This window comes from Rhinatrema bivittatum, chromosome 1 (assembly GCF_901001135.1).
Source record: "Rhinatrema bivittatum chromosome 1, aRhiBiv1.1, whole genome shotgun sequence".
NCBI classification, from domain to species: domain Eukaryota; kingdom Metazoa; phylum Chordata; class Amphibia; order Gymnophiona; family Rhinatrematidae; genus Rhinatrema; species Rhinatrema bivittatum.
In genome coordinates, this window is record NC_042615.1 from 482,354,245 (window position 1) to 482,363,741 (window position 9,497).

The following is a 9,497-nucleotide window of genomic DNA, read 5'->3' on the forward strand; positions in this document are numbered from 1 at the left end:
CCCTCAGAACCCAAGGACTCAACCCAAGGGGAAAGGGGTTGGTATACATGAAGCTCCTGAACTGTCTCTTCCTTGTATAGCTCTGCCAGCTTTTGGTGAGGGCTTACTGAGCTGTCCCCATAGGCTGAGTCAACCTCACCACAGCAACAAAGATCCATGAATCTTACACGTGGTGAGCAAAAAGGGCTTGTTTGAAGGCTATTTTGATGGTGCAGCATGGACAGCCCCTCATCAAAACGTTTTGTGCCATGTTTTGTGCCTGGATGATAAAATCAATATGACTCAAGAAAATGCAATGTAGCCTTAAAAACTGACCAGTCGATATATTGCCCTGTAATGTACATGGGTGGTGACTTCTGTAGGGCAATAGAGTATTTTTGTCAGTTTGTTTACAGTATATAGCAGTAATAAAAGAACTGTTATGTATGTGGTGAACGAAGTGCAGATGAAGATCACAAGAATTTAGCCAATCGAGAAACAAATAAATTGAATCTGAGTGCCTCATCAAATCAAAAATATATTGTCATTGAACCTAAGTCATTTTATTATGAGTGGGTGAAAAGGGAGAATCAGTTAGCCATTGTGATTCAAAATTTAAAACATATAAGCATGCAATATCAGGAGCCATAGTGGTCCCCACAGTAGTGCCCTTGATCTGTTGATAATAGTATTCTTTGAGCATGAAATAATTTTTAGTCAGGGCTAATCTAGTCAAATCAAATGAACCAGAAAATCTGTGGGTATCCTAGGATTTAAAGATTACTGATTTAACACATCCTTAACCAAGGCTATAGCTCCCTCCTGCCATATATTAGTGCAGAGAGCTTCGATATCTAATGTGACAAAGAAAACATCAGTAGGTAAATCAATGATATCAAGCAAGGTTATGAAATGACCTGAATCCCATACATATGAGGGCGCTAGTGGTACAAAAGGGCATAGGAAATGGTCAACAAAGTTTGACAATGGCTCAACAACAGAGCCAATGCCGGCCACAAAAGGACGCCCCGGTGGATTCTGTAAACTTTTGTGAATTTTAGGTAACACATATAAAACAGGTACAGAAGGAAATTTTTCTATAAAAAAGTCAGCCTCTTTTATAGTTAGGAAGCCTGAGTCAACACTGGAACGCACTACTGTACTGATCTTGTCCTGTAGGTGAGAAGTAGGATCTGCATTTAGTTCAAAATAAAATTGTATATCAGATAGCTGTTAGTAAATCAATCACATAGTCAGTGCAGTCCATCAGGACTATACCCCCCACCTTTGTCCACTGGTGTGATGACCTGTGATTCTATCTGCGAGAGATAGTGGTTCATTTTGAGACAGGTTATGATGAATGTGAAATGGATGTTGCTCAATATTTGTTAAATCATTCAAAACCAGTCTTTCAAAAGCCATGATTAGAGATTCCACTGGGCCGGGGGGAATCCAGCATGATTGGTGACTAACCACGGAAGATCAGTTGAAGACAAGTGCTGTGAAAAAAATAATTTTAGCCATAATATGCAGAAAAAACACTGCAGATGTATATTGAAAGGATCATAGGAGATGGTACGTATGAATGATAATCCATATTCCAACATACCAGGAGAAGATAAATAAAAAATCAAAGTGTTGGAAGCTGCAGAGGATTCAGGGATAGTCTCTCTAAAATCTCTTGTTGACTCTGCTACCATAAGTCATTGACGTGTTTGTCATGACTGTGAAGTTGTGGGGTGTTTCTTGGTGCAGACACCCATGTGAATATCAATTGTGAAAAAAAGTAGTAGAATTTATTGGTCCTGATGCTTGTACAGGAAATTATAGCATAGATGAAGAAGATGATGATGATGATGTGTAGCCATCAAAGGAAGGCAAATCAGCCTGGTTTTTATGTGTTTCCTGAGGTTCACAAAAGTTTACAGACTCCACTGGGGCATCCTATTGTGGCCAGTATTGGCTCAGTTTGCAAGCCAATGAAAGTTTGTTGACCATTTCCTCCGCTCTTTTGAACCACTGGTGCCCTCATACATACAGGATTCATGTAATTTCATAACCATGCTTGATACTACTGATTTACCTATTGATTATGTTTTCTTTGTCATATTAGATAGCAAAGAAAGTTCTCTACACTACTATACTCCAGGAGGGAGATATTGCCATAGTTAAGGATGTATTAAATCTAAAATCTTTAAATCCTAGGATACCCCAAACCATCAGAAAATCAAGCCATAATTTTTAATGGACGCATTTTTGCTGATTCTAAAATATTCCTTTTTTTGCACTCCCCTTCCTTCCAGCTTCTTATCCTCTTCTTCTCTCCCTCTAATTGCTCTTTCCTTGCTCCCCAAGGTTTTCCCTCCCTCGAGTAGATCTTCCCCTTTGCCCTCCCTTCAACCTCTCCCTAATGTCCAAGTTTCTCACCTAACTCCATCACTTCTCCTTCAGACTCCCTCCACTCCCCCAAGCTTCCCCCTAACTCCAGCAGCTCGCTCCCATATGCTTTGTTTAGTTTTCTCTCTCCAACCCAAGCTTCTTTCCTCCCAGGAGCAGGCATCAGGGTTTCCAGTTTGACCTCTCTTCAGTTTCTCCCTCCTCCCACAAGTAATTCTTCCCGCTTGCATTTCTTTAGCATCTTCTCCTCCCTCTTGCAGCTCTTGTGATCTGGTAGCAGTGGAAAGGCTTAGGCTGCAGCATCTCCCTTTGGGCTTGCTCTGACTCTCCTCTGTGTCCTGGCCAGTCCACAATGTCTGCATTTCTTCCTGGGACCCAACCCGCACACAGCTGCATCTTTTCCCTGGACCTGGCCCTTTCGGCACTCTCCCATGGCCACATCTCTTTCCAGGCCTGCCAGCAGCATGCTTTCTGAGATTAGCTGGGTGCTGTCAGTCGGTCCAGTCTCTTTCTGGCTCAGCTGCCTCCTCCAGGCTGCCAGATCCAAGATCTGATTGGGTTGAAGCTGCCTCTAAGTATATAACAGAGCCTACAGCCAATATGGCCTGAGTCATAAGAGCCACTCCCAGAAGGGTGCCCTGCTGTTGCAGCTCAGAAAAGATAACACGTGATGAAGAGACGAATAGGATCAGGGAGAAGAGAAGTTTTCCTTTGGTCTTTTCTTCTCTGTCCACTCCAAATTCTCCTCCTCCCCTCCTGATCCCTACAAGACATGCATGGAAGGGCTGGATCAAGAAACAGAATGGCTCTTTCCTTCTCTGTTTTGCCTGTTCTAGCCTCTTTCTTACCCAGCCCCCATCTATCCTGCAGGCTTCATGGTAGAGGAAGGGCTAGAGCAAGAAGCAGAGGACTGTTCTGAGCTGAGAGTGAGATCCTTTGCACAAGCACATGCACCCCCCTCACCCCTGGTCCACACTGAATCTCAGGGTGACTATAACTCAAAAGTTCCCAGGTATGCTGGTATCCAATAGCAATATGTGCTACTGCTATTGCCTCCCAATAACAATACATGCTGCTGCATTTGAACTATTTGCAATACTCTGATGGAATTTTGGGGTAACCCAAAGTAGAATCCATTGCAGTAGTCAATGGTGGATATGTTGATGATATGTTGGGGCTGTTTTTGAAAGAGGGAATAGAGAAATGTAATATAGTTCTACGGTAGGTGTTTGATCAGTGGGCCCCAGAAGAGCTGTTGATTGTGATAAGCAATCACGTTGGTTTATGGAGGATCTCCACTTACTGAAGCACCAAATGTGCAGAAAGAAAGTGGGTGGAGAAAACAGTCTTCCCTGAACCTTGACCAATGTAAGGCTATCCTGAGCCTATCGGTCAGCTATTAGGCAAATTAAGAGGCAGTATATTGCTGGCTGATTGGAAATGGCTAAAACGTGGCCTGACTTATTTAAAATTATATATGATGTGAGCAAGCCCAACTGTCGTAAACTGTCTATACAGCAGGGGTAGGCAGCTCTGATTCTTAAATCCCACAAAAAGGTCTTGTTTTCAGGATATCCACAATGAATAAGCATAAGATATATTTGTATACAATGGAGGCAGTGCTGGGAAAAATCATGGAAACTGTTATAAAGAATAAAATCACAAAACATTTAGATAGACATGGTTTAATGGGACACAGCCAGTATGGATTTACCCAAGGGAAGTCTTGCCTCACAAATTTCCTACATTTTTTTGAAGGGGTGAATAAACATGTGGACAAAGGTGAACCGGTAGATGTGGTGTATTTGGATTTTCAGACGGCGTTCAACAAAGTCCCACATGAGAGGCTTCTAAGAAAACTAAAAAGTCATGGGATAGGAGGCGCTGTTCTTTTGTGGATTGCAAGTTGGTTAAATACAGGAAACAGAGAGTAGGATTAGTCAGTTTTCACAGTGGAAAAAGGTTAACAGAGGAGTGCCTCAGGGATCTGTACTTAGACTGGTGCTTTTTAACATATTTATAAATGATCTGGAAAGGGGTATGACGAGTGAGGTGATCAAATTTGCTGATGAAACAAAATTATGTAGAGTAGTTAAATCTCAAGAGGATTGTGATGAATTGCAGGAGGATCTTGCAAGACTGGAAGATTGGACTTCCAAATAGCAGATTAAATTTAATGTGGACAAGTGCAAAATGATGTATATAGGGAATAATAACCCTTGCTGTAGTTACACGATGTTAGGTTCCATATTAGGAGCTACCACCCAGGAAAGAGATCTAGGCATCATACTGGATAATACTTTGAAATCTTCAGCCTAGAGTGCTGTGATGATCAAAAAAAGCAAACAGGATGTTAGGAATTATTTAGAAGGGAATGGAAAATAAAATGGAGAATGTCATAATGCCTCTGTATCGCTCCATGGTGAGACCATACCTTGAATACTGTGCAGTTCTGGTTACCATATCTCAAAAAGGATATAGCTGCACTGGAGAAAGTGTAGAGAAGGGCGACCAAAATAAGAACATAAGAAATGCCATACTGGGTCAGACCAAGGGTCCATCAAGCCCAGCATCCTGTTTCCAACAGTGGCCAATCCAAGCCACAAGTTCCTGGCAAGTACCCAAACATTAGATAGATCACAGGCTACTATTGCTTATTAATTACCGTTATAGCAGGTTATGGATTTAACCTCTAGGAAATTATCCAAACCTTTTTTAAACCCAGTTACACTAACTGCTGTAACCACATCCTCTGGCAATGAATTCCAGAGCTTAACTATGCGCCGAGTGAAAAATAATTTTCTTCTTCTTTGATTTGATAAGGGGCATGGAACAGCTCCCCTATTAGGAAATGCTAAATAAGTTAGGACTGTTCAGTTTGGAGAAGAGACAACTGAGAGGGGATATGATAGAAGTCTACAAAATCATGAAATGGCTTGAACAAGTTAATGTAAATCAGTTATTTACTCTCTCAGATAATAGATGGACCAGGGGGCAATCCATGAAGTTAGCAAGTAGCTCATTTAAAACAAATCAACAATTCTTTTTCACTCAGCATACTCGAGGACTGGAGTTGCCTACCCCTGCTATATCAACTGATGCATTATCACGTGGGGATTTTTTTTCATGCAAAGATCTTGACACATAGAGTTACAGTATGTTGGAACTGAAGCTTGGTTCTCAGTCTTGGATTGGATCTGGATATAGTCATCTGCCATAACCTACTCACAGGATCATTGTTTCCATTAGGCAAACTAGGCGGTTGCCTAGAGCAGCGGTTCTCAACCAGTGTGTCGCAGCACACTAGTGTGTCCTGAAGCACCAGCAGATGTGCCACGCACCCACTGCACTCCCCCCCCCCCCCTTTCACCTCAGCGAGACGAACACTGCTGCCGTTCCTGCCCAGGCTATCAGCACATTCAAGCCCCGAGGGGATCGGCAGCAGTGTTTGTGGAAGCCGGCAACAGGAACGTGACCTTTTCTTCTTCCCACCCCTGTGGCCCGGAAGAGGAAGTGATGTTTACAGGGCATGCGGGAAGAAAAAAAGGCCATGCAAGCATGCTTCTGCTGCAGAAATCACATTCGATGCTGGCTGGCCACTTTGCCAGGGCCTGCAGGAGTACAGCGCCACTGCCCCCCCCCCCCCCCCCCCCGGCTCCGACCTCCCCTTCTCTCGCCAGCGCAACACCAGCAACGAAATAAAAAATTAATAATAATAATAATCAAACTGCAAAACAAAAAAGGCTGGGGTGGGGAGAAAAGCATAGAATTATATTCTCAGCTGATTGCTTTGTGCCGCGATCAATCGCAGCACAAGCAAACAGCTGAGTGCTGCATTCTTAGCGCTGTGGGGCTGGAGAGATCACACCTGCTGCAGTTTCCAGCCTGTCAGGACTCTGCTTTTAATAGCAGCATATCAGCTACCTTGTGCTGAAGCTGCTATGTGTGCTGTGGGTGGGGTGAGTGAGACAGAGAGTGAGCCAGCATGTGTGTAAGTGTATGAGAGAATGTGTGTGTAAGTAAGAGAAATGTGTGAGAGCAAGAGACAGCTCAGGAAAGTCACTGGTGTGTGTGAGAGAAAGAGATTGGTCAGGGACGTGACTGGTGTGTGTGTGTGTGAGAGAGAGAGAGAGAGAGAGAGAAAGATTGGTCAGGCAGGTGACTGGTTTGTGTTTGTGTGTGTGTGTGTGTGTGTGTGTGAGAGAGAAAGAGAGATTGGTCAGCAGATGACTGGTGTGTGTGTGTGTGTGTGTGAGATAGACTAGCCATGGGCCCTAAGGAAGAAGAGCATGAGGACAGAGCTTCAGCAGCCCTTGCTGTTTCTGGTATGTGCTATTGGCCAACAAGGGAAAGGAGAAGGAGAGTTACTGGAGAGGGTAAGTAAAGGAGGCTTTTTAAGTTTATCTTTCTTGATTGACTGCCATTTTAATTATTAGGTATTATGTGATGTATCTGCTGTTAGAAATATTTTATTGGTGTTTGGAGAATTTTTAATAATTTTGAAAATTTTTAATGATTGGATGCTATTCCATTTATCAGTTGTTTTGAAACATTTATTTTATTCTAGTTTTAGAATTGTTTTATATTTCTCGGGGAATGTAAAAATAGAAATGTGGAGACAAAAACTGAACTGGAAACAGCAAAAACCAAACTCTGTATGCAGTAAAACAATGCAAAAACAAAAACATTAGCTTTATGGTCACTTTATTCTGTTTTTGGTGAGGGTCTGTCTGTGTTCTGCATGTGAGACCCAGCTAAGGGTGTTCTGCGAGCTTGTAGTTTCTTGGTAGGGAACTATAGCAGCTTGGCTTGTTCTGTTTTCCTAATGGGAGGTGTATTGGTGTTTAGGGCCTGGTGTAATTTTTGCAGTGCTGCCTTTTCATAGGTAGGGTTCTTAGTGTTTGAGTTCCATAATGCAAGGGTAACTTTGTGCACATTCGTTTGTGTACATTATTTCAGATCCTGGAAGTCTGATAGGTGCAATATTTCTGTTTTGCACAAAATACAGAGTGGCTTTTTTGGGTTTCCATTCCAGTTTCTGTTTCCATATTTGTAATTTGTGGTCTTTCTGTACTTGGTGAAGGTTGATTCTATCGGGCTGCTTCTCGCAGGCGTAAATATACGGACAAAGGTAAGGGGGGGGGTTTAGATAGGGCCGGGGGGGGGGGGGGGTTAGGTAGAGAAAGGGAGGGGAAGGTGAGGGGAGGGGAGGGCGAAAGAGAGTTCCCTCCGAGGCCGCTCTGATTTCGGAGCGGCCTCGGAGGGAATGGAGGCAGGCTGCGCGGCTCGGCGCGCGCCGGCTGCCCAAAATTGGCAGCCTTGCGCGCGCCGATCCAGGAATTTAGAAGATACGCGCGTATCTTATAAAATCCAGCGTACTTTTGTTTGCGCCTGGTGCGCAAACAAAAGTACACGAACGCGCTTTTTTAAAAAATCTACCCCTATGTGTGTGACCGAGGTGAAGTATTTTACAAGCATGTAGACATTTGTATCAATCTTATTTGTTGTGTTTTCTCAATAGAACATGCATTGGTGGTAAATTACTGTCTTTTCATAAGGAGGGCTATTGCACCTGGTAGGAGAGAGTGTTTATGTTGCTGTTATTGAGATGTCACCAGAAATATCTTGTATGGTAAATTGAACGGGGAATGTCCTAGTTCTTCTTTGCACCCATTGTTGGGGGTTCCTGTGGAATGTAGAGTGCATGTTTACATTTAGCCCGGTGACGGTCACGTGTTCAATGTGTCACACATGTGAGAACCATCTGTCAGGTGTGTCCCGACAGAAAAGTGGTTGAGAACCACTGGCCTAGAGTGCCAAAGTTTTGAGAGCAGCAAAATCCTGCCAGCACAAGACCCTCAGTACGCTGTGCTAACGCCAATACCGCCAAAGAAGGGAGCACTGTTCTGGAGCCACTTCCACCAGCAGGAGGGAGTCCTGTGCTAGAGGTAAATTGGGCAGGGGGTGTATGACTATAGGTTCACCGAGGACACCCTATAACTCTTTCACTAGCCTTACCTGTCCAAGAGGAGGAGGGCACATGATTACTATATGATCTGAGGGTCAACTAGAATAGGAGACTTCAGGAGTAGAGTCTAATAAGGTACAATTCGGTCTGATGAAATTTCGTTCTTATTGCTATAGGAGTTAGATAACCTTTCTCATATGCTACCAGTGTTGCTGTTAGAGCCACCGTGGATGCCACCAAAAGCTCAGCAAAGGCAATATTGGCTCCCACGGAGCCTGGGGAATTTGGGGTTGGAAGGGTGAGAGGTGCCAATGTGGCAGGAGGGTATAGAGGAGAAGGAGGGAGCCCAGAGACATTCTTTTAATTAAAATATCTTGGTAGGGGTTGTATTGGGCCACTATGGTCCATGATGTTTTTAATTCAATTGGGGAGTGGTGGGTCTGCTGGCTGAGGGTGTTTTGAGTTTTTTTGGTTTTGGTTTTTTTTTTTTAGCTTAACTGGTTATATACTTATAACTGGTTAGGTTCTAAGTTTTCCAGGAAACTTTATCCAAATATATTCAGTGCCACAGCCAATAGTCGTCTGGCTAACATTATACAGATAATTTTAGCCAAGTATATTCAGCGGGAGATTTGTCCCACTGATCACCTGTGACAAGTTAATTGGCTAACTACCAAGATAACATGCCTGCTCCCCCATCTTGCTGATATGGACCTCTTTGAAAATCTGACCCTTAGTTACCTTTTACATGGGCAAAAACAGAGTGAACCTATGTGAATCAATAATATGTGGGGAAGTGGATTTTCAACCTCCTGAAAGTATGTATATATTTTCATAATATGTTCACACTTGTCTGCATTAAAAAAAAATGGTGTTTGAGGGCTTGTATTAGATGTGCATGAGTACCTTACAATTTGAAATGCTGTGCACGTAGATAGATGGCGTGCTGCTAAGGCAGCTAACTTTACACCCTTGTTTTACTTAACATAAAAGTATGTGCGTTCATTTATCTCTTAACCTAGTGCTTAAACCCATTCTGCAGGAGCTGAATCTTCTGGGCTGGCATCACTGGAGAGCTGCTACCACACATCTGGCTCCTTTGAATTTCATGAGGTCTTTTCTTGCGTTAGACTGCCACCTACTGGAGCATGGT